This window comes from Sander lucioperca, chromosome 18 (assembly GCF_008315115.2).
Source record: "Sander lucioperca isolate FBNREF2018 chromosome 18, SLUC_FBN_1.2, whole genome shotgun sequence".
Taxonomy (NCBI): Eukaryota; Metazoa; Chordata; class Actinopteri; order Perciformes; family Percidae; genus Sander; species Sander lucioperca.
Genome location: NC_050190.1, coordinates 3355433 through 3381981, shown reverse-complemented (window position 1 = coordinate 3381981; position 26549 = coordinate 3355433). Strand labels below are relative to the sequence as shown.

At 42.8% G+C, this 26549-nt stretch overlaps 1 long non-coding RNA gene across 1 annotated transcript; it reads left to right on the top strand.

Moving 5' to 3' along the window:
• Positions 1–780: 780 nt before the first annotated feature.
• On the top strand, positions 781–24784 carry LOC118493772. The gene is made up of 3 exons (XR_004895785.1): positions 781–1086; positions 9430–9636; positions 24730–24784. It is a non-coding gene; the product is annotated as an uncharacterized LOC118493772 (long non-coding RNA).
• The last annotated feature ends 1765 nt before the right edge of the window (positions 24785–26549 follow it).

Genomic DNA, 26549 nt, shown 5'->3' with positions numbered 1-26549 from the left:
TATTACCGAAGCCTGGCTGAACACTCACTCATCAGACGGCAGCTCGCAGCTAACAGGGTAGGTGAATTTAAACAATGTCTGAGTTGAAAACGCATCTTGTTGTCATGTAAGGGCCCTGTTCATGTTGCACAGACATTTTAATTGCATTTTGTGTCTGTTAAGAGGCACAAAGGTACTCTTTATGATATGCCCCCAAAACTGCCGTTTTAGCTAAGTGGGAGCTCTCGGCATTAGCTGCAGCAGCTCCAGTTAGCTAGCACCGATTCGGCTTGTTTTTTTTTGCTATCGACAGTACTCACATACTTATAGCGATCAAGATTAACGTAAAAATTGCCCGGAGTTCTCCTTTAATGCATTGCCTGGCCTCTGACCCTTAATCATCCTAACAACATGGTTCACCTCTGAAGCTTTGAAGAAGCGAGGATTGATAAACTGTCCTCACTTTTCAAAAACATTCTTGCTTTTCACACTTTAAAAAATGGAGTTTACTTTCTATATATCCTGGCGTTTGGAGAGTGATGCGGCTCAGCATGAAAAAGAAAAATCTAAAACTATCTCTTTTTTTTTTCTGTATGTGTCCTCACTTTTCATCATTCCCTGCACTTCCAAAAATGCCCTTGCTTTCTAAAAGTGTCTGCCCTCTCAAGGTCTAAAGCTGAAATTGGTCCTCACAAAAACAGAAGTACAGGAACACACACACATTTTTCTTTTCCCAGGCCTGGACCAGGCTGCCTCGTTTCTTGCCAGAGCCATTTTCCTAATAATCCCACCCTGCCTCCCTCTTCTTTCTACTCCGTACTGCGTTTTTCCTGCATCAGCAAATCAAACTCACCCCGCCCCGAGCCACATCCCTCCCCAAACACCACAGCCTCCCTCCCCGGTTGCCTTCCTCACCCCAATTATTTCCCGGGACCTTAGCTTTGAGGGATTCTTTCTCCCCCGCGCTCTGTTTTGTAGTCAGGCTCCTCGCTAACCTTCCCTACACTGCAGGCGATAGCATCCATTGTGTAATAAACACATGGAGGTATTCATGTTGCCCTCGGTGCCTGTGTTCTGTGCCGTCATCAGGATGAAGGCTCCCGACAGGTAGAAAAGGGGGGTGGGGGGTTGGCGGGGCGTGTGTAACAATGGTCCAGTGGGTGCTTCTGAAGGACAAAACATCAGGTCTAAAAGTGCAGGCTGTTCTCATGAACCATTCCTACGTATCACTACGAAAAGTAATGCACTGTAATTCATATGTATTCCACGTATTTATTACTGTCAGCAGCACAGTGACTGCTGCTCTATAACAACAACGCTGTGGTCTGCGTAGGGAGCGGGTCGGGGTAAATGTTTGGGTCCTAAAACACAGGGCTTTCAAGCCGGGGGAGCAGAGTTCATATCCTGGGGAAAACACAAGACTTTCACCCAGGAAATGGGAATTTGTGTCCCAGAAGTACTACCTAACGGTACCAGTGTTTTTTTGGTTGGTTTTAAAAAATTATTTATTTTTCATTTTTAGGCCTTTATTTCTAACAGGACAGCTTTAGACATGGAATGGGAGGGGGGGGGGACATGCAGCAAAGGGCCACAGGTTGGAACCAAACTCGCAGCCCGCGGCCTCTGCATCAAGGACTGAGCCTCTGTATATGGGCACGCGCTCTACCAGGTGAGCTAAACAGGTGTCCACGGTACCGGCATTTTAACCCAAACCACCATCTTCTCAGTCCCTCCCCCCTTTCTGCTAAAGCCCAAACGGTCTCCTAAGCCCCTCCCCCCACAAGGAAAATGAATGCGTGTGCATGAGCAGTGATTGACACACAGTTAGACACCCCCCCTGGCCCTGATTGGTGCATCTGAACAGGGAGCGGTGGATTTTTGTAAATCTCACTACAGGCTGTAGGTGGAGCCAGAGGAGCTGGATTTATTTTAAATGACCTGCTTCATGTAGTTCTACTCGAACATAGGGTCAGTTTCAGCAAATATGACAGAAAGTTAGTTTTATAAGTCTTACCTACTGCATCTTAGTCATTTTGGTGTCTAAACTTAACTGTCTTCGCCGCATAACTATTACCTTTTGTCAGGTAAACTCAACTGTAACGCCCGCGGTGCTCTGTACCCGGCTCACAGTCACTTTTTCTTGGCTTAATTTAACTGTAAAGACCGCTAAACTCTAATGTGATGTGACCGGTTGTCACATGACCAGGTCACCATCATTTCATAGGATATCATACAAATTGGTGTGCATACGTATTCGTGATATCATATGAATGTCAATGAGAGCTGCATCCTTACAAATCCAGTATCTGTCTCTTATGAAAATTGAGCTTTTTTTGAAATTGTCTCCAGAGTGAATCAATCTGAAAATGGCAGCATGGCATTTAGTGTGGATAAGGAAAACTGACTTTCTGTGGCCTCCAACTTCTTCTGCGGCCTCTCCTTTTAAATACTAATATTGCCGGTCACATAGCAAAGGTGTTGTCATTAAGCTATCCGTGTCTTTATTTGGCCACTGATTAGTTACTGTTTGTCTGATTAATAGGTAACATATATGGGCCACAATCAAATCACTATTTCATCCTTATTTAGTTATTAATCATTGGTTATTTAATAATTAGTAAGGATATAATGGAAAGTGGCACGCACAGCTCCTAATTTTAAACAGTGTATTGGCTGCACAATGACAGAGATTGAAGAAAACAAAAACTCCAACGCTACGAGATAAGTAATCTTCTTATTTGAAAAACCAAGGTGTTTCAGCTGGAAGCGGTCATCAACATGGCTTCCAGCTGAAACGCCTTCGTTTTTTGCCCATGTTAAATAAAAAGATAATTAGATAATTAGTACACAGCTTGTTTATATCTACAGTATGTATCAAATGTCTACTTCAGGCTTAATTTTATTTTGTCTGGTGTGATTAGAAGGCTAAGATTCGAGTAACCATCTTATCATCTTCTAATGCATGAATTCTCCTGCTTTCATAATACTCTGACAGGATTTTACCACTCTGGAAAGTTAGTTATCAACTGTTTTATCTTTCGTCATGGCGATAATGAGGTCAACAGTAGAAATATGGCGTTCATGTGGGTTCTGTCTTTCAGGGAAAGTCGAAGTCAAGGCAGGTTTTCTCTATAAACTGTGAATTGCAGGTCAAGATGTGAAGTCTTTCAGGCCTCTGAATACTGAATAGAGTGCTGCGGAGGTCAATAAGGCCAATTAGGGTTACTGGGTTTTAATAGAGCTGTAAAAGAAGAGGTTCTGTTCTAAACCAGGTCAGAGCTCATGTCCCAGTCTGAGGCAGTGTTTGATTTACTTCTTCTAGCCTTAAGTTGTTTTTTTTATTTTACATTTACTAAAAGCAACAGTGAGTTACTGCTGCTCAGAGCAGCGGTTTGGAAAGTTAGTTTGGTAATTTAGTGTGACAATATGTCAGCTGGGCAGTTGTATCTGAGTGAGAATAGGCCTTCACCACTGCAGCAGTTAGAAAAAACAGACACATAATGTGGAACTGGCCCCTGCCACTGCAGCCGATGTTTGCATCTCCTCAGATGGGAAAATGCCACAGTGTGACCCTCACTGCTGAGTGCTACAGAGAGAGAGCTGAACCAAATCAGTGTGAACAGCGTAGAAAATGAAGGAATTAGTCTTGGCTCCGGAGCCATCCAGCCTCTTGGCTCCACAGCCGAGCTGAACCCCCCACCGCCAAGCCCCGAGCTCCTGTCGTCCCCCGGTTCACAAACATAAATCCTGAATGTTTTTTGGCTCGGTGCGTGACTCAGTAAACGATTGGAGGAGGAGCAGGAAGCTCTGAATTGTTTCTCTGCAGCCACAGATGAGTTTTGGTGCTTCGCTCGGAGCTCTGTTCTGATGTATGGTCCCATCTCTGTAATTGAATTCATTAAGGAATAAGTGAAGCCCCATCTGTGGAGACAACTCCCATGACAGCCATGTGTTAATCTTCCCCACAACTTGACAGACACACACACACACACACACACACACACACACACACACACACACACACACACACACACACACACACACACACGGACACAGACTGACACATGTATGTGCATGACTCAAACACAATGTACACATCTTCAGAGACGTGTAACCCGTATGTTGCGTCTGTAAGCAGTCCAACAAAGTGCTGCCGCGAGGGACTAAACACTGAGAGATGCATAAACACACTGTGATTGTATTGCAATGCTTTATTCCTCCACACGTAAAATACAACTAGTACTGCAGTTACCAAATGTAAAGTTACTTTGTGAGTTGAAATAAGTGCATTAGTGCGGCGGTCAACAGAAAGTGTTCGCTCCCAGGCTCACCCCCTCTCTGTCAAAGCCCAAAAAACCAACAGGTGAACAGGTGAAGCAAACAAATATGTTATCACTTCCGCTCAAGCTGTGATGAACACGCCCACCACCTACAATATAAGTGCACAATATAATAATCAATAAATAATATAAATGAGACCATAAACAACATATAGTATGTGGCTCCTACACCGTATTTGAAAGTGTGTGGATGGGCCAACATCAAAAACAGCAAAAGTCAATGAGACATTGGCTCTAATGTGTGCACCCAGGGAAGATTGGTTTGGAGATTTGCAGGCATAAATATGTCTAGATATCCAGTGTGTGGACATGTTACGCTGTTTGTATACACAAAAAAAACAGCGAAATGCGTTGGTATCAACTGCTATTGCTAACAATAACTAACCTGGCTAGAGCTAACCCCAAAATAAAAAATAATTGTAAATGGTACGCATTCAACTTGGGTGCGACGCCATTCCCAGCTTCGGCTGCGAGTTCAGACGTAAATGGAACGCACTAACAATTAACAGGTTTAAAAGGTATTATTGCATCTATCTCTCCAAGCTGCGTATTTTACACTGTAACCCTTTCAAGATTGCAGTAGTTGCATGTAGTAGTCACAAGTCGTCACACACTTTGGTCAATTTTAGCCTGTGTTCATCCTTGTGTTTATGTTAGTTGCTGGTTGGTTGGTTGTCTCTTTGTAGCACGATTAAAATCAGAAATGGTTAGCTCCAATGCTTCCTTCTTCTGCTTTTTTCTCATTTTATTTATTCTCCTTTATTTTCCCTCTCTTTAGCTTGTCTTTCTTTGTGTTGTTGTTTTTGGAACTTGGAAAGTAGTTGGAGTGCGCTGAGGCACATGCATTTTTTATTGGAAATTTTTTTATGTGGTGCACAAATGAAAGGGCATACATTGAATCTGGATTTTATCTGAATATGATAAACGGAGTATAAATGCATTCAGAGAGTGACTCAGGAGTAACAGGACATCACTTTGAAGGAGCAGCAGGATGCTGAAATATGACCGGCAGCAGATTTACAGCGAGACCCTGATGGGGAAACACAGCAGTATGACGCAAGTCCCCCGTCAGGTCCATTTATAGTGTTTGTGTGTGTGTATATATGTTGGCCCCATGGTGTTGCTTTGAGGCAGGTGTGTGTACTCCCTCTGTTGTTTTGTTCCATTGCAGCCCTGTAATTATCTTGAGTCAGATCTGCTTCTGTAACACAGGTGGGAGACGCAGAATTTAATTACAGGGTGGGAGCTGTGCTGCAGCCCACCTGCGTGTGTGTGTGTGTGTGTGTGTGTCCTTTTTGTCTATATGTTTTAGATGAATGTCTGCATGTGTTTCTCTTGCACAAACTGTATGTTTAAGTTTTACATTTAGTTTTTTGCAGTTATTTCTGTGTCTCCAGGACAGATGAATGTGTGTGTGTGTGTGTGTGTGTGTGTGTGTGTGTGTGTGAGTGTGAGTGACAATTATAGGGGGTGGGCAGGTGAGCCTGAGTGAGATTGAAAGAGACAGAGTAAGACAAAGGGATGCAGAGAGGGGTCTGACTGCAGAGCAGGTTGAACACCTGGTGCCTGAACTGAGGCAACTTCTCTTCTCGTCCGACTTTTGGTTTGGTGCTGATCAGAGAGAAGCTTTATTCTTCTACTCCAATACAAGTGTCAGCCGTCAGAGCCCTTAAGGACCTTGAGGTGTGCTTCATCATCCTTGTTGCTTAGCAACCCAAAGTTTGACGATATTCTGATTAGCTTTGGGGAGGCTTAGAGATTTGCTCTGCAGAAACGTATAAGACGGTCTGTCTGTTGCTGGTTCCAGAGGCATCAACATCAAACCAGCACAGCTTCAGGTGTTTGGAACTGGAATGGTAACCTGTTGCCAGATGATGATGCAATATGATACAGCAGAAGTTCAACGTGCTGTGGTGCATTGTTGACTATATGTTGCTATGAGACAAACCCTCCAGCTTTACAGTAAACTCATACATTGGCTCGTACATGGGAGAAAGTCATGCAGTAGCTTGTGTCAGTGTGGAAGCTCTTAAGTGAACTTACACACGTCAACATGGATACAATGTGTGAGAAAGCCACTGCCCTTTGAGGATGCAGCTCTCATCGAAATCTCTGTATGAAAAAGGACAGCCACTGAATGTGCAGCAAGGCTTTGCCAAACATGATCAGAGCCACACAATGCCCTGGCTCTAAAACCCAAGGTGCTTAGTTTGACAAAGAGGTGCACACACAACCAAGCTGTTAGAAAATGAGTTTAAAAAAATGGATGGCACATTGAAAAAGACACCAAAGCTTTAGACAGAGACAAATAACTGGGTTTAGATCAAAAAGGAGGAAAAAGGTAAGAGAAGCTGGTATTATGGATCCCGACTTACTTAGTTAGGCCTATGTTTTACAGCCACTCATTTTCCAATAATTATAGGTGAAAAATGCTTTTTGGGATATATCTTGCCAATACATCAACATTTCCCTGTATTGTACTATACAGATTCATCAATATATCAACTATCATCAAGACATTACAGATGCCCGGTTTAAGCTACAAAAACCTGTAATCTGTTCATGCAACTGTATCCCTTCTCTAACCAGCTCTCTTTATGCCCATTTATTTCCAGAGGGCAATGTAATGTACAAGCTTTGCCTCTTGTTCCTCAGAGACCAAAGCATTACTGGGCCAGGACCAATAAGTGCTACTGTACATATTACAAACTGCTGCTAAAAGGCAAAAGTTAAATCTTTAAACATTCAAGTCTGCAGAATTTTTTAAAATAATTTTCTCAACCAAGGATTTATTGTACCAGTTACTCTTATCATCCAAATCTAATTTTGTACTATAAATCACTCTAATTTTGGATGAAATTCATCATATTTTTCATGATCGCCTACTTTGTTTTACCTTTTCAAAGCCCTCTCTGGTAGCCAAACTCATTCCGAGCTTCAGTCAGCAGCCTGTTCCCTCTGCCGGCTGCATGATTGCCAGCCTGATGGCCTGGAAACTCTGCCAGTGCAGCGTGGCCCATTATTTCCTTACTGGTCAGTGCCGTGTCCAATTCAGAGTGGATTCAGTGGCAAATGCACAGAGGTATTTTCCAGAGACAAAGGGCACAGAGAAGTTTCACCTAATTTATTTTCCTGGCCTGGTGTTTGTCAGCTGTGAGGGGATTTGAACCAGTAACCTCACTGCAGTGGAAGAAGACCACTGACTGCTGAAGAGTTTCTAAACTGACACATTTTCTATACAGAAACAAATAAACAGATTGATTGCGATCGATTTTCAGTGAAAACAATCTGACGTGCATGTTTGTGGGGATGCTGGCAGTGTGATCAGCGCAGTCACATTTATGGGATTAGTTCCTCTTTGTCTCAGACGACAGATCCACAGTTATCAGCCTGCGCTCTTAATATGACCAGTCTCGAAACATTTAACACAGGCTTAGGACTGCCTCTAACCTCTCTGATGTGTTTGAGATCAACATGCCTCATTCGCCCGTTATACTAAATGATCTATGCACGCTGTGCTTGACACTGTCTGCGTTTTAATGTACCTAGATACTGTGCAATTAAAGAGCCCCTATTATGCTTTTTTGGATTTTTTCCTTTCTTTTAGTGTGGTATATAGTTTGTTGTGTATGTAATAGATGTATAAAGTACAAAAAACACTTCACTCCAAATGGATCTTTTTTTTGGGAACTTTTTCTCAACTGAGTGAAAACGCCTGGTCCACATTCCTGTTTTGAAATTCCTCCATTAGTGATATCATTGACAAAGCCAGCCCAGTTTCTCATATGTGCTGCCCATTGGTACTGCCTGAGCAAGGCTTTGCAGGAAGGCGGGCCAAGAGCTCAGACAGGGTGTTTCAGATGGCGGAACTGCAGCAATGGGCAGTATCAGAATTTTATTTTTTTTACATTTAAACCTACTCTAGTAGACTCTAGAAGAGTACAAATATGACGCTGAAAATGAGAATTATAGGGGCTCTTTAAGACTATGGACAGCCTGTGTACATGGGGCGAAGGACTCAACTATAGAAAAGTGGAGCCCAGTCGCAGTGAACCATACAAGCCTTTTAATTGGAATGACTACTTGTTAAGAGTTGTGGCCTGGATCCAGGGGGTGCGGGGTGACTCTTAAGTGGGACGTTTTTTTTACTTTTAGTTTCAGTTTTTCTCTCTTAGTGACTCTATTCTACTGACTGTGTAGTCTCGCATTGCCAGACCGTCCTCCACAGCGCTGCGGAGGAAGGTCTGGCTGGTCCACACAGCATTCTGGGCTGGGAGAAAACTGTGCTCTGGGTTATTGGCATTTCTTTAAACCAATCACAATTGTCTTGGGCGGTCTGTAAATGAGACGTCGTTGATATAGACTACTGACTACACTGTAACTGTGTTATGAAAACAAATGTCAATAAAAGAAATGTTTTATCACAAAAAAACACAGGCTTTGTACCCAGCGATGGTAATAAACCCAAACTGATTTATGCTCATTCTATTAGAGAGCTAAACACAGTTTTTGGTTAACACTGCCTGTATGTTCATTTTAACCTTTGTGTAGCCAGAGAGAGTGAAAAGCTCATAGAGTTTTCTGGCCGTGATTAAATGGTGAGATGTACAGAAAAAAGACAGAACAAACATCCCTGATCTCTGTTCAGTCTCTGTTCTAGCTGTGAGCTTCAGACTGTACAGGATATTTTCTTCTCTTTTGTACAGATGGTGGAGTTTACATTTTGATCAATACATTGATCAGAATGTACACCTGGAAGCTGGTTGGAAGAACTTGGCAGTACTTCAACATTTGGGAGAAGTTAGCCTTCAGTGTTTTCTGCCAGAAAGGGTCGTGATCTTTTCTTTAACCTAACCAAGTGGTTTTGTTGCCCAAGCCTAACAAGATTTCTGGCAGAAAGCCCTGAAGGCTAACTTTTCCCATGTGCAGTACTTGAGCTTATTGCAGATATATTGTTAATGGTGTATATATCCAGTTTTCTTTAATTGTAAAATTCCCTGCAGATCCTTATTTAAAATTGTATAACAAAAATTAAATAACAAAATACAAATCAAATTCTCATCTACATGTATTACATGTGTTGTATTTAAATCTATTCCATCCTCTGCAGTTGAGTTTATGATCCTAGGTGACAGTGTGGTGAGCAGATGGAAGTTCATCCGAGAAGCTCTGGCTCATTGAGCTGCAGTGTGAGTGCCCAGAGTCTCCCTCCTTCCATCCTCCCTCCCTCCATCTTCCACCCTCCATCTCCCGGCTGCCCTGTGCTCTCCTCCATCACTGATGGCCGATCCTGTCAGTGGCGCCCTTGAGAACAAAGGTTAGAAACCCTCAGCACCACACAGCTCTGTGTGTGTGTGTGTGTGTGTGTGTGTGTGTGTGTATGTGTGTGTGTGTGTGTGTGTGTGTGCATGTGTGCGTGCGCAGTCACTTTGCTTATCCACAAGTACTGTATTGTTTTGTTGTTTGATCAACATCATCGTTGCTAAGCACTAACTGCTGTTTCTGCTCCACATTTCCATGAGATCACAGTCAGTCAAACTGTGTGGTTCAAAAACATGTGTGATGGGTTTTTCCATGGATGTGTCTGTCTCTGCTAATGCTTACTACCAACTTCTTTGTTTTCGTTTTTTTTCACTGAAAAAACACCAAAGTTCCTGCTGGAGAGACTCTGGGGAACAAATATGGTGATGTTAGCGATAAAGGGAGCTGAACATGACAAGCTAGCTACTGCAATTATTCCTAACAAAGTCAGTGGGGAGGTTGTATATTGTATGGTGTTTGAAAGATAGATAGATGATAGCTAGCTCTCTCCAACAGTTTACAAGTACAGCCTCAGCTGTAATAAGGCTCAGCTAAATGCTAAAATTAGCAAACTAATGCCGCATTTCCACCTCCACTCGCTTTTGGTTTTCCATTGTCATAAGTTGTGGACAGTACCTGGTACTTTTTTGGCACTGCAGACCTCTGATTGGTCAGAGAGAACCGTCACTAGTGGGACATCCTGCACAAACCTGCCATTTTTAAATGCAGAGATTGTTGCTGATGAAAGGATCCAGTGAGTGTCGCTTTAAAGGTGATGTCACTATGGCGAGAATCCCGCCTACACTGAGGGGGTACTACCCGCAGTGGAAAACCAAAAGTGAGTCAAGAAGTAACCGAAACATGCAGTGGAAATGAGGCATCCTGTAGTGTCACATTGCCAAACCTTCCTCCACAGCGCTGCGGAGGAAGGTCTGGCTAGTCCACACAGCATTCCTGGATAGGAGAAAAACGTGCTCTGGTTTGATGGCATTTCTTTAAACCAATCACAATCGTCTTGGGCGGTGCTAAGCGCCGAGTGGAGCCACAATGAATCTGCAAAATAGCCTCGGGAAGGAACTTGTTTTTGTGGAACGTGTACATTCAAAGTTTGTTTTAGTCGTTCAAGTTTAAAATTTCAACACAAAGAAAGCGGAAGGTAACAGACATCCGAAAAGTGTGACATCCGGGGGAATTTCCGGCAGAACGAGAGCAATCCAGGAAGTGGAACATCGTGGATATAGAGTAGGCATCCTGTAACAGTCCCTTTACAGTCAGTTAGGATTAGACTATGCTGAAAGACTACTGAAAGAACGAGTTTGTTTGACCACTAGTGTTGTTTTTGGTGGCCTGTTTTAATTTTAGTTTTAGTCTAGTCTTTGGGTCAAGCTGTCATTTTAGTTTTTATTAGTTTTAGTCATGTTCATACTCTTTTTAGTCTAGTCAAGTTTCAGTGGACTAAAAGTCTGAGCATTTTAGTCTTATTTTAGTCAGAATTATCCATGACTATTTTCGTCTAGTTTTAGTCGACGAAAACTGATGACATTTAGTCTAGTTTTAGTCAATGAAAATTGTATTTTAGTCTCTTTTTAGTAATGCAATTCTATTTAACCCAGTCAATATATTATTAGTACCTAGTAGTATAGACAAAACCAAAATTTTGGCCAACAAGGGATGCTTAGTACACATGGAGTCAGTCAGTCAGGTAGGAACTAAGAACCCACTTCACTACACTCTCTCACACAAATAAATACACACACACACACACACACACACACACACACACACACACACACAACCACACACACACACACACACACACACACACACACACGTCACACATGTTAGCCCACTTTACACTCTCACAACCAAATATACACACACACGCTAGTCACACACGTTTGTCTCAGTCGTTTTCAGCTCCAGTGGCTAACGTTTAAAGCTAACGTTAAAATGAGACACATTAACCACAGCCTCATGAGTTGGCATGAGCTTTCTAAAATAGAAAGTAACGTTATGTTAATGTCTTGACTTACCTCAATTTCATTATGGAATGCCTTGAGATGTCTCTTAAGGTTCGTGGTGTTTTTTCCTGTGATTTTCTGGTCGCATTTCTCCCCATCTTTTTGCACAACACATTCCGTTTTCGTTTCCAGTTCTATGTAATGAAAGTTTTTGCAAATGTCGTTTCTTTTTTTTCTCCCAAAGACAAACCCCGGCTGGCCGGCCATCGGTCCCTTTCTCTGTCAGACTTAATTTAGTTTGTTGTCGTGATAAAAGTTTCGTTGATGACGATATTTAGTCATCGTTTTTGTTGACGAAAGCAACACTATCGACCGTGTCCGAAGGCAAATGTGTTTATAGCTGATCCAAACTGTGTGGAGGCAGTTTCCTGGCAAGACCTTGTTGCCAGGAAAACTTAAGTTGTGGTGCTTTCAGTTTGGCATACTCCCAAGACTCTTGTGGCCGTTAACTGTGTATGAGATCCCTATCACCAAGGTTGAAAAGTTGGAACGGTTGATAAGCACACAGCTGAAGCAGTGGCTTGGAGTTCCACGTTGTTTAAGCTCCGTCGGACTTTATGGACATGGCAAGTTGGAATTAACAATCACAGGGCTCGTGGAAGAGTTGAAATGCACCAAAGCAAGGCTCGTCATCACCCTAACTGAATCTGAGGCTGCAGTCATTCGTACAGCGGCCCCCCGGGTGGTAGCAGGAAGGAAGTGGACTCCATCAGAAGCTGTTCAGAGTGCAAAGTCTGCGCTTCACTTCAGAGATGTGATTGGACAAGTACAGCATGGGAGGGCAGGGTTCGGACTCATCCCAAAAACTTGTCTGTGCATCAGTGCAGAAGAGACAGCTAGTGGTAGAAGAAGTCAAGAGACAGGAGGAGGGAGAGCGACATGCCAAAGCCGTCTCAATGGCCAAGCAGGGGAGATGGACCAACTGGGAGGGCCTGGAGAAGAAAAAGCTCAGCTGGCGTGACATCTGGCAGATGGAGGGAGCGCGGCTGAGTTTTGTCATCAGAGCCACATACGACCTGCTACCCTCCCCCCAAAATCTGAAAGTGTGGTATGGCGAAGATCCCGCCTGCCCCCTGTGTCAAGTACCTGCATCCCTAAGGCACATTCTATCAGGGTGCACTACAAGTCTCACCCAAGGGCGCTATACTTGGCGGCATAACCAAGTACTCAGAGAGCTGGCATCAATATTGGAACAGAAGCGAACCACCACAAACAACCTCCCACAAACATCAGCAGGACAGGTCAACTTCACAAATTTCGTACCAGCTGGCCAACATCAAGAGCATCACACAACACCTAAGGATGCAAGCATCCTGCAGTCAGCGCGGGATTGGAAACTGGAAGTGGACCTTGATAAGAAGCTTGTGTTTCCCCCAGAAATAGTAGCTACAACACTCCAGCCAGATATGGTCCTGTGGTCTCCAACAAAGTCCAACAACAAAGCTGGCATATGTTGTGGAATTAACAGTACCATGGGAAGATGGGGTTGAAGAGGCTTATGAGAGGAAAAAGAACAAATACTCAGACCTGGCGGCTGAAGCATCCCAGGGCGGCTGGAAGACTAGCATCTTCCCAGTAGAGGTGGGATGCAGAGGATTTGTTGCCACATCTACCACCAGTTTGTTGAAAAAAATAGGGGTAAAGGGTCGTTCCCTCCAACAGGCCATCAAGTCCATGTCAAGTGCTGCCGAGAAAAGCAGTAACTGGCTCTGGATCAAGCGGAAGGACCCCAACTGGGCAGCAAGGTAGAGAGGTATGCGGTCAGGCTTAGGCCCGACTCAGGGAAAAGGACGCCCCTGCCATGCAGAGTCCATCAGGGATATGGAGGGTATGGCATGGAGGGGGGTGTACCTGGGACGCTACGGTACCTCACCCTCCTTTTCACCACTCCACACCGACTGCTACTGTCAAGAGTTTCCTACTAAAGGGATTGAAACATCTAGTTCTATTAGCTTTACAAAGCTGTTCAACCATCTAACTAGCACAATAACATGCTAATGCTAACAGGTGCCAAGGGTCCCTCCCACAGTCCCTCACTATAAGATGATTTGGTCATTAGTTATAGTAATATTCAATTCCATTCAATTTTATTTATAGTATATAATCATAACAAGAGTTATCTCGAGACACTTTACAGATAGAGTAGGTCTAGACCACACTCTATAATTTATAAAGTCCCAACAATTCTAGTAATTCCAGTAATTCCCGTATATTCTGTCATGTTTGAAGTGTTTGACATGTCTACAGGTCAGATTTTCCATGTGAGGATCAACAAAGTCATTAGTAATTATTTTCAGGGGACCATAAATATCTGCACTAAATTTCATGGTAATCCATCTGATAGTTACTATCCATAGAGACATTGCACCACTAGCTTGACAAAAAGTAACACATAGTGTAACAGCACTCCCACTCAGTCCTGGTCTGTCCCAGTGAATCTGTTTATTTGCATTCTAGCTCCAGACAACATGCTAAATGTAACACCTCACTTCCTGTTAGGGAGTGAGCATCTGCGTGTTTTGGCCAAGAGATGAAAGTTGGATCACTAGTGTTTCAGTTTTAGAGTCTCAAAATGGCCTTTTATTCATATAATTATGTCACAGACTCAGGGCTGCAACTAAAAAATATATTCATTTATACATTAACGTACCGATAACTTTGTCAATTAATCATTTGGTTGATAGAATGTCAGAAAATAGTCCAAGGTTTTCCAATGTCAGCCCAAAACCCAAAATTATTCAGTTAGCAATGATGCAAAACAGACAAAAGCAGAAAATTATTTGAGATTTTTTATTAAAAAAACAAATTAATTGATTATCAAAAAAGTTGATGATTATTCTTGTTAAAAACCAAATAAACATTCAAACACATATGGGTATATGCACACACACGCACACACACACACACACACACACACACACACACACACACACACACACACACACACACACACACACACACACACACAGAAACATACATGTCAGCTGTCTGGTCTGTTTGCCACACACACAAAGGAAGAAGAAGTGAGAGTCTCCTTCTGTTTCGGCTTCCTGTCTTTTCTCCCCTCCTCCCTCCATCCTCTGCAGCTGTACATCCAGCTCCATTAGCTGCCTGTATGCCTCCCTCTCAGCAGATAAATCATTCATCCCCGGGCTTGCACGTTGCCTGCTGCAGACTCCCCTGTTGGCGTGGGAACGCTGCGTTATGAGCTACGTCCACATGACCTTGTTTTGACACAGCGGTGAATGGCTGCTTGTTTGGACTCTGCGGCGAGCCTCATCACTCGGCCTTCCACTTTTTGCATGAATTGTTTTCCAGACAATGACCGCAGAGGCTCACGCACACGCCAGCAAACAGGATGCTTGGCTGCTGTGTCATCAATTAATGATTGCAGCACTCCTACCTGAGCGTATGGAGCGAGCTGTTGCAGGGACATTGTGTCGAGGAGGAGGGGCCGCAGGGCCAGAAAACAGGGCTTTTCAGGGCTCACGCAATACAAATTGTGTACGACACAACAGTGAAAGCGTCAGCTGTTTATGGGAGAGTGGAGGTGATCACTTATCCCTCCTGACAGCACGGTATCATGCCACAGAAATGTGGTGAAGTGGATGTTTAACCTTAATTTAGCCAGAGATGACGGTATGCCTGGCACGGTGATGGCAGGATGTGACTGTTGGGTTGCTAGTTCCAATCCCTAGACTTCTAGCAAAATCTTGCTGAGGGAGTTTAAAATGACAACCGGGACGTCCCGATAGCCTGACATCACTAGACCAAATCGCAAATGTGTCTGTTTGGTCTGGAACCTCTCAGTTCATTTTTCGATTTCCAACGGCCGTAGACCAAAACGCCTCTGGATTGGAACCAATCAGAGGACCGATATGTAACCTACGTAAAGTGGAAACAAAACGTCAACATGACCAGGCATCTGGAATAAGTTCAATCCTAATTATAATTTAGAATATCATGCTAATAACGTGTTAAAGTAACCATGCTAATCATTCTGTTACACCAACATGCCAAATGTTAGCATGATGTACAAACTATAACTAGGATATATTGAAAAAAACATTTTTTTTTTCTGTGAAACCACAGCTGGAATAACCAATAGATACTCCAAAATGTTTCCAATGCTGCTTCAGTATGAATTTAATAGTGCTTTTGTTTTCTGTCTGGGCTTGAATTACTTCTGACTGGAGGGAGAAGGTCTGATGAAACTCATATGACATATTAAATGATTTCTCCCTAAGAAATTCTGCTGCTGAAGATCCATGCTATTTTTTACCAGAAATTAAAATTCCTCCAGCACAGTAGTGGAGAGTCCAGATGCATCTGCATCTAAAACCTTAAAAAACAGCCTGAATTGATTGTTGGAGAGTTATTTTTTTCTTAAACAGCATGCACTATTCTTTTCCAAGTGTTCTCATCTAACTGGTCACTGTTGCACTAGTCTATATCCACGACGTTCCACTTCCAGGATTGCTCTACTGTCGTCGGAAATTTCGCCCGATTTCACTCTTTTCAGCCACAAGTCCATTACCTTCCGTTCTATTTGTGTTTGAATTCTAAACTCTGGTGGATCTGCTGTGTGGACCCTCCTCCGCAGCGCTGTAGAGGAAGGTCTGGCAATGGGAGACTACTGTTACACTTATTTAAAGTCAGTTGGGGGGAGGGGGTGCCTTTCACTTTCATTTTCCCTCCTGCAGTTGATGGTTAACAAGGGCTTACATTTTCAAATCTGTGCTAACAAGGGCAGTGCCATTCCAGTGGTTTTAGGATTTAGTTTTGGCCTGGAGGCAGAGAAGCGGACTAATAACCAAAAACACGGAGCTCACTACTCCTGCCAACACGCTTTTTAGCTTTATTTTATTTTTTCTCCTTTGCTGATCATTTGCTCAGGACAGGTAGAACTGAGCAGGTACATCTGTAGCTAAATCCATAAATATTAGCAATCCATATTCTCTCCCACTCTTGCAGCCTACTTAACATTCTGTCCTGTAAGTCTCAGCAGAATGTGTTTACATAAGCCTCCAAACATTTGTATTCTGTTTTCCTGCTTATTTTACATTCTATTTGTGTGCTGCTATTCTGGTTTCTTTTCCCCTGTTGAATCCTGTTATTCTGCTGCTGCTGCAACATCTCGTTTCTCCGCAGGGATCAGCAAAGTTTAATCTGTGATTTAATAACCCAAACGTTGCTGGCACCAAGAAGAGTATTAGCTGCGGAGTGGAGGGTAACTGGTGCTAAATCTGGAGCTAGATGTAAACCTTAAACTCACCCTGACCTTTGAGTCCCACTACAAGCTCCTGCAGAACTTTGCCTGGAAGCTTAAAGTGGTTATATGTAACTTTCAGTTTGTGTTGATTCTAGCGGCTGCTTTGGGCAAAAGTGGTAGAGTTTTTACCACACCTGCTGTCGTAAAGGTCTTTTCTTTACTGTGCTGTATTTCCCATTGTAGATTACTGAGTTAGCGTTACCGGGAAGTCATACAATTGCGATGAATGTTTTACTCAGAGAGAAAATCAGTCATTTACAATAAGTTACAGATGCATCGTTGCATTTCAAGTGTTGCATACGGTAACTTAGCCTTCTTGTGAGCTAAACCGGGTAACGTTATCGCTGTCACTGTGTCACGAGCCAAAGCATTAAGAGTTTGTTGTAGCAACCAACGATTAATATAGCGCATTTCTTAATGCCGCCCAAGACAATTGTGATTGGTTTAAAGAAATGAGAATAAACCAGAGACATTTGTGAGAGACTGTGTGGACTAGCCAGACCTTTCTCCGCAGCGCTGTGAAGGAAGGTCTGGCAAATGCGAGACTAATGATGACCATACTGTAGCATCAGCTTTGGAGCAGATGCTGTCAGACGTACTGTACACAACCTTCATTAGGTGCTGTGGCCCTCAGCTGTAACATGCTCCGGTTGATATCAAAATATTAATAAGTATTTCATTATACAATAAATTAGGATTTCACAGAAAAAATATTTAGCTAAGGTGGTAAGCTATTTCAATATTGCTGTTACAGTCAGAACTGGTGGACCCAAATTAAGTTGTTTAACAGTGGAAACAATTTTAAGAGAATAATTTAGTTCAGTTACTGTAATAGTACGGAAGAGTTTTAGGGTTACATGTGAAAAATTTATGAGTTCTGAGTTTAAAGTCAGAATTCTGACTTTAAACTCAGAACTCAAATAAAATGTTCACATGTGGCCCTAATCCTCTTCTGTAAAGCTTTTATTCTTTTATGTCAAACTTCTTCATTAAGCTGACGTAGAACTGTATGTATGTATGTATGTATCTTAATTACTCAAAATATAAGGGGACTAAAAATAGCAACCATATTTTAATTTTTTCGTCAACCAAAGCCTGATGCCTGGTTGCCAGCCAGGCAACCACTTTTAAAAGTTAATGTAGAGCTCTGTAAGTATATGAGAAACCGAATATGGATAGTGATATTTTGATATTAACAATGGTAATACACAGTGGTTTAGATATTATTTAATGTATTTAGATTTGATCACTTTCAAGCCAAGAATATTTGGAAAAAAACGTCTAAAAAATAGCATTTACACTATCAGGACACTGATGACTCAGGCGAAGTCCTCAAGCCAGAGTGACTTCATCTGGGTCATAACATAATAATGACTTGGTAAATGACATAATTAGACATATACATTAAAAAAGAGAAATGCATAATAAAGACAAAATCTCATTACAGGTTTAACAAACCACTTTTTATGTAGCTGTTGTCAGAGAACATAGTCCATCATTATCAGCATGGGGAGACTTGGCTGAAAACCGGTGTTTGATATATTAGCAAGCTAGTATTCTGGCCTGCCCCTATTTGTCATTGTTGAGTTGGTGGAGTGTGAAAAAGTCACTAAATCGTGAGGATAAGTTGGCAGCAGTGAAGGGGTCACCTAGGAGCGACGCAGCGAGAGCTATAGAGACATATTTCCAGCTGATGTGTGTGGTCAGTGAAATTATCTTTTTATAATTTCATAAAACAGGAGATCTCTGTTCTGTTTGTTTGTTTGGATTGATAGTGGACGTGCCTGAGCTGGCGATGACAGAGGGATGAGAAAAAGAAGGGAAGGAGGGAGGGGGAAATGAGGCCTCAGGGGGGAGGGCAGGCGATCAGACCAGCTTCCCACAGTTCTGCCGGATCGTGAGAAAGGCGGCGAGGATTGAGCCCTGCCGTCTGGAGTGTGGGCTAATTGATTTAAGCCGTTTCTACGGGGGGATTTACCTTGCCGGTAATTAGAGGTGATTTCTGACAGCATGGCGGCTCACCGGGCTGAGAGCCCCTGCAGACGGATTTACACTGCAGGATCCAATCCAAAAAATCTCACTTTTTGTGTTTTTGTAAGCCAGGGGGTCAAAATTGTGTACATCTTGTGATATATAGCCTTTGATTCCTATGAGAAGTTAAATAAAATCCCCAAACTCTGAAGCTGTCAATCTTTGCTTTCACTTGATTTGAAACCGATACAACAGTACATCATGCTCTTTAAACAAATAGGATCATTACAAACACAAGCACCAAAGGACAAATAACCAGATGGTTGATTTAGAGAAGGGTTAAGAGAAACTATTCACATTTGTATTTAACATATATTCACATACAATAGTATTTAGTTTTAATGCAAAAAAATTTATTAAATAAGTTTTCCAGAATAAATCATTATTTGTGCTGATAAGGTTTGCAGTTCTACCTTATCAGGCGGCAGCCATTAAAGTCTAACTTTAGTCCCGTCCCTGTCCTCTGGCACTGCTGTCTAAATATGGAAACCCACATGGAGTCAGATTTTTCCATTTGTTTGGACAACATTTCAAAGATCCAAACTATGTCACAGATGCAGAAGAGGCAGATTTGAGCAGTGTAAATTCTGCGTTTTGAAAGAGCGCCTCGCTCCCTGAAGCGTCACGGTGCCAAATTTGACTTTGCTCTATTTTAAGCCGCTCGTCTGAGATAACCTCCTGGGTGAGAGAGGAGTTAGGAAACCTGCTTTACTGTGACACAGAGTTTCCCCCCGAAAATGTTTTTCTCTAGTTAGAGGGGTTTGAATCATGTATCAAGACTTTATGATTGATACATGCTTGCTTTATGATTGCTCCAGTTGGAAATGGTGAAGACACAGATGCACACTAACATACTTTAAGAGGAGCAAAATAACCATTAGCAGAGTAGGCCAGGAAGTTAAACCAAAACTTTCAGCTCTCAAAGACGGTATACCACTGGCAGGTTGAGGGATTTCACACAAGTTAGGAAATGCAATTACAGACGCCCGGATAGCCCATATATAGATGTTTACTCCTCAACGCAGCGGGTTCGGGTTTGACTCCGACCTGCGGCCCTTTACTGCATGTCATTCCCCCTCTCTCTCCCCTTTCATGTCTTCAGCTGTCCTTTCTAAATAAAGGCTGAAAATGCCCCAAAAAATAAGGGACAGGTAATGCTATTACACTATTTGTCCAAAAGTATGTGGATACCATACACAATATAGGGACACTTAAAGATAACACCAATATATAATATAGTTGAAAATCCTTCCAAAGGAACAGGTATAATTCTATTCTGCTGCTATAACAGCTTCCACTCTTTCAACGCATTCTCATGAACGGGTTCGTATGACATCAAACGAAAAGTTATGCACACTAAAATGTATGATATCATACGAAAACTAGGAGACCGCCGACTGGTCACCTGACCTCGACTACAGAGCTCCGTGACGCTGAGCAGCAGTAGCTAGATATTTTAAGCCACTACAGAGATTCCTGCTGCCGGCTACAGACCTCCGTCACAGTTCGCTCGATCAGCGGCAGTTAGTAGATGTGTTTAGCCACTACAGAGCTCTGCAACACCGGCTACGGTGCTCCACATGGTGCTCCGTATGGTGCTCCGTCAGGTCAGCGGTAGTTGGTGGTTCAGTTACCAGAGAATAGGTGACTGTGCACTGGGTACTGAGCACCGCGAGCTGCTGAGATTACGGTTAAGTTTAGGCAAGAAAAAGTGAGCGTTATGTGGCGACAAAAGTTAAATTTAGGCACTGAAACGACAAGTTAAGTTTAGGAAAAAGATTGTGGTTTGGATTTCCTGGGTGAAAGTCTTTTGTTTTCTCCGGGAAGCGAACTCCGCTCCCTGGCAGGGTTAGAGTTAGTAGTCTCACTTTGCCAGACATTCCTCCACAGTGCCGCGGAGGAGGGTCTGGCTAGTCCACACAGCATTCCGTGCTCTGGTTCATTGGCATTTCTTTAAACCAATCACAATCGTCTTGGCTAAGCACCGAGCAGAGCCACAGTGCCTCTGCAAAATAGCCTCGGGAAGGAACTTGTTATGGTAGAACATGTGTACGTTCAAAAGTTGTTTTAGTCGTGCAACAGAAAACTCAGATTGGACAGATCTAGCTAGTCTAGCTAGCTGTCTGGATTTACCCTGCAGAGATCTGAGGAGCAGTTAACCATAGTTAAATTATCAACACAAAGCATAAGGTAACGGCATCCAGCGGAATTTCTGGCGACAACGGAGCAATCCCGGAAGTGGAACATCGTGAATATAGACTAGGGTTAGTCCCTACGCGGCCAGTGGCGTTCTTATACACTGGCAGTCAATATGGTGCATACAGCAAAAAAATGTGGAAATCATACGAATTACAGTGCTTAACTTTATGTTGCTTTTCAAACGTATGGTTCATGAGAACAGGCTGACTCTTTCCACCAGATGTTGGAACCTGCTGCCGGGATTTGCTCCCATTCAGACACAAGAGCAATAGTGAGGTTGATGATGTGTTGGACTGGTGTTGGCTGATAAGACCAAAAGTGTTGGATGGGGTTGAGGTCAGGGCTCTGTGCAGACCTGCCAAGTTCTTCAGCTTCTTCAGCTATAGAGCTGGCTTTGGTATGTTGAAACAGGAAAGGCCTGTTGGGAAGTTGAAAGCACTTTGTTGTCTAAAATATCATTGTATAATGCAGAATTAAGATTTCCCTTCACTGGAACTAAGAGGTCCATACAGCCTTAGACAAACGTATAAATTATTGTAGGCAGAGTGTCCACATACTTCTGGCCACATAGGTTAATTATTGACCTGGGAAATGGCAGTCTAACCAAAAGCTCTAACCATAAAGTCAACTAAGTTGATATTTTCAAAGCTTTCAGTCACATCTCACGGCCTGTTCAGTTGAAGCTCTGGATTTCTTCCACACAATGGGCTTTGGGCTAAGAAAAAGCAGTGGTCCCCAACCTTTAAGGCTTGCAATCACTTTAAATTATGCAATGAGGCACTTGTGACCCCTCATCTAGATTACAGCCTTAGTGTGGACATAAATTATGCATTCATTCATTCATTCAACCTTTATTTATACTCGAGAGATCTTTAAGGGGCAGCCCTCATTCACAATTACATGTTACAAAGACAAAGAAAACAACACAGAAAAAGAAAAGCAACACCATCATAAGAACATAGAATTCACCAAAACTTTCAGAAATAGAAAAACTATTTGATAAAGAAATTAGGATAATAAGCATGCAAAAGAAATACAACTATGTAAAGCAATTACAAGTAGAAGTCTGGAGGTCCAAAATCTGATTTCTGAAATGTCCAAAAGGAACAAGTGAGTTGATTTTAAGGAAGAAATTTTGTTTCACGAGTCAGGTGCACTAAATCTAAAAGCAGTTTTTCCAAGTTCAGACCAAGCGCATGGAACATGAAGTAAGAGCCAGTCAGCAGAGCGAGTCTGATAATGTCCCTCTAAAGGACAAGGTAGTTCTGTGAGGTAATTATACAGCAAGCAGGTCAACCAAAGAGAGAATTGTCCTTAACAAATTGTTACATTTGGAGGATTTTAAGAAGCCTTGGAGGAAAAAGCATTGAGTATTCCAAATGATGTCTGAAAAACAGAAATACATATATGTGTAGGTAACCTCCTGGGTTGGGACCACTACTTTAAAGGGAAAGGACTACAACCACCCATGCTGCAAAAATGTCTCATGCTAAACAGTCTATTATTCTAAAAACACTGAAATTATCACAACAAGAGATGAGACATGCTCGGGTTAGTTTCCCGTGTCATCTGACTTCTTAAATAATTTCTTTAAAATGAGTGAGTAACTTTAAATTAAGTAGTTTGTGTCACTTCTTTCACTTGAACTCAGAAACAAACAAGAAGCTTGAAATGTATTTATGCAAAGTGAGATCACTGTTAAGGTGGCTATTTTCCGTAGTGAAAGATGATTGTCCTGATGGCAGCTCAGAGATTGAATTGTTGCTCGGAAGCCAAATTACTGGTTACAACACGTAAATAAAACAGCGCTCGGTGCCAAGTGAGCACGCTGGCCTGCCTGGATGTGTGGGTGACTAATGGCTTGGAATTAGCCGTAGCATGTGGGCCGTCTGTCAGCGCTATCAGCTGGTAAATAGCGCTGGTCAAGCCTGCCTCCTCTGCACACAGCCACCCACCTGGTACTGTGGAATTATGGGAACTCTGGTTTGAGTGAGTGTCCGTGTGTTGGCTTCCTTTCAGTTCATTTTACAGGGAAATTTCTCTCACAGAAGAAGCGAGGAAGAAAAAGGTGTGAGACTCATCCGTCTGATGTAAGTTGCACACGAGACATCCTGTTTATTTAAACTAAATTAACCCACTAGATTGCCCACTAGAATCATTTCATCAGCTTAATAAGAAATTCAGTCCCAAACATCACCCTGGAAACCTATTTTGTTCTTATTAACATTTCAATCAGGAGAGACTTGTTTGCAGATATGCAAAGGTTTATTGTACATAAGCATAATAAAATGTACAGTCTTTGGAGCTTAGACTCCATCGTTATAAAATATTTTTTAAAGGGGTAAGGAAGCCAAGACAATCCCCCCGATGGAGTCTAGACACTGGAGGTGGCGGCGAAGGAGCCTGAAGACCAGACCGAAAGAGTTGACAGAGCGTCCAGCAGGAGGAAGACCCAGGGTGCCATTGGGTGACGATGACTGGAGGTGGAAGGGGAGGTGGAGGGTTGCACACTTTGCCTGAAATGACAGCTGACAGCAGCAGGGAGAGAAACAGATTTAAAGCAGGGTTGTGATGCTGTGATTGGCCCTTGGAATTCGTGGCCGATTCTGTTTAGTTTAACAGGAAGGTGAACGCCTCCAACAGCTGATTCCATGTAGAAAAGAGCAGTGATTAAGTGTTAGGTCTTCCTGAAAGAATTTACGCTGAGCTACATGAGAGAAAAACTCTGGGGGTGAGATGATTTCTCTTTTTCTCAACGCAGTTTCTCTTTTGTTATTTTCTATATTTAAATGCCAAAGTAAGACAAACTACTGCATCAGTTTTGAGAAAATTACACTTTTTTTTCTATCCATTAACTCAGGACACATGCCTGAAGACACAGAAACATCTGTGTTTTCTGATGCTGAGAGCCTTCCTTCTTCCTCTCCAGCGTGTTTTATATTCCAGTCTGCTGCAGTGGACACGACTCAGATCATAGCAGCAGCAGGGAGGACTCTGGCTCTGCTGTTACATTTCTCTCTCTCTCTCTCTCTCTCTCTCTCTCTCTCTCTCTCTCTCTCTCTCTCTCTCTCTCTCTCTCTCTCTCTCTCTCTCTCTCTCTCTTTTAAAAAAATCTAAAATGGGCGCCTGGATAGCTCACCTGGTAGAGCAGGCGCCCATATATAGAGGTTTACTCCAAGACGCAGCGGCCGCCGGTTCGACTCCGACCTGCGGCCCTTTGCTGCATGTCATTCCCCCTCTCTCTCCCCTTTCTCTGTCTTCAGCTGTCATACATAAAGGCTTAAAAATGCCACACAAAAAATCTAAAATAAAACTTTTCCTTACAGAAACTGACCTTTGGCTTGGTCCAGTAAAAAACGCCTCGTCGAGCTTTGAGTGTTCACAGCGTCCTCTGTCTTCGCTGGAGATGAAAGACTGCTCACATCCAAATGACCCTGGACCTCATCTTGCAACTTCAAATGATGATAACAACTGTATCTGCGACAGAACAGTCAGCTCTCTTTTTCTCCATGTATATCTGCAACAATGGAAAAAGCTGACAAGACACCTATTCTTCTCCTCCCTTCTGTTTCATGTCTCCCTTCAGTGTAATACTGGACAGAAACGACTGCCATGACCTTTGACCCCTCCCTACCTTTTTTCTAGCCGGCTGTGACGCTAAGTAGAGCATGACAGGCTGATGTGACAAGGAGGTGTCGGTGATGTGACAGCTCTATCAAGCTGAGCGACTTGTGTCCCGCAGCGGGAGGTGGTGCCGAGGTGTGGATGTGTCTAAGGCGATCACACAGGTAGAAGAAAAAGAAGAAGGGGGGGAGTTCATTTAGCCATTTGCTGCTACATAAAGCCCTGCCTGCCCTCCTGGTGAAACATGAAATATTCATCTCATGCATAATTTGGAGGGAAAGCTTTGAAAGGATCTGTTGTAGATCCTCCTTCATTACAGATGAAAAACAAAGCTCATTCGACCCCCTCCGGTCGCAGATAAACCCCAGACTTTATTCAGCATTTGTCTCCTGCTGGTTTTTAGCCAAACACGCTGTTATGAGTTCAGGTTGTCTCTCCCTCTCTTGTGTGTCGTCTCCATGAATACCTTGATGGAGTTGGGCTCTCCTCGCTGCCTTTCCTGCTACAGGTGACAAAATAGCAATCTTTTGGGATTTGTTTCCCATCTCAGCGTTGCTACAGTCAGCAGTCTTCAGCAGACAGCGTCTCCAGGGCAACGGCTCTGACATATGTATCTGTCACTCGGCCTGCTGGCTCACACACCTCACTCAGTCTGTCCTGTTAAATTAGTTAGTGTGTGTGTGTGTGTGTGTGTGTGCTTGTTTTACTATATTTGTGGGGTCCAAAAATCGGGGAATACAATATACTTGTGGGTCTGCACAGCCTTGTGGGGCCCAAAATGCTGGACCCCACAAGGTTAAAGGGCTGTTTGAGGGTTAAGACTTGGTTTTAGGATTCGGGTTAGAATTAGGTTATGGTTAGGGTGAGGGTAAGGGTTAAGGTTAGGCATTTAGTTGTGATGGTTAAGGTTAGGGTAAGGGGCTAGGGAATGCATTATGTCAATGACGGGTCCCCACAAAGATAGTGAAACAAACATAGGTGTGTGTGTGTGTGTGTGTGTGTGTGTGTGTGTGTGTGTGTGTGTGTGTGTGTGTGTGTGTGTGTGTCTGTGTGTCTTTAAACGCTAGATTCATAAAGCTTATTTCAGGGTATTTTTAGTCAAATTATTTTACTGCACTGGCAAATGAAGTTTGAGGGTTACTTTCAGAGAAATGTTTGTTTGCTGAAGTTGTTTATTTTTGTGGTGTTTTCTGATGTCTTTTTATTGCACTGATCAGGTGTAGCACTCCTAATCATATTCTGTAAAATGACAATAAAGCTTTCTATCTGTACTCTTTAGTCAGTTTCTTGTGCTGCTGTAACACTTCATTTGTCCCCTGGAATCAATAAAGTACTTTCTCCTCTTTTATCTTTTTCTTTTGTCATAAGGATTTTTGAGAGATTAAATTATGTAAGCTCTATCTGGAATAAAGTCTCCGTACTGTACCATAATGTTATTTTTTGCAGTTGTGTTGGCTCATGCGAGTGTGTCATGTGTCATGTGTGGCGAAGCCCTGGGGTGTTAGAAACGAGCCCAGTGAACGATTTCTCTGCTGCTGTCTGAACAACGACCCGTGAAGTTCACACACAGAAAATGTCAACAATTAGAAGAGGTGAAAAGTTCACTTCTTTTCTTCCTATTTTCTTCCCCTCATTTATTGTTCCCCTCTCTCTTCTACAGTCATGCTGACGGGAAGAAGCCAAGTGTTTCTCAAGACTTCCTGAGGAAGTCACGACTGCCACAAACATCAGCAGTCACCCTAAAAAAAAAACACACGTTGACCGGGTCTGATCCGAGAACTT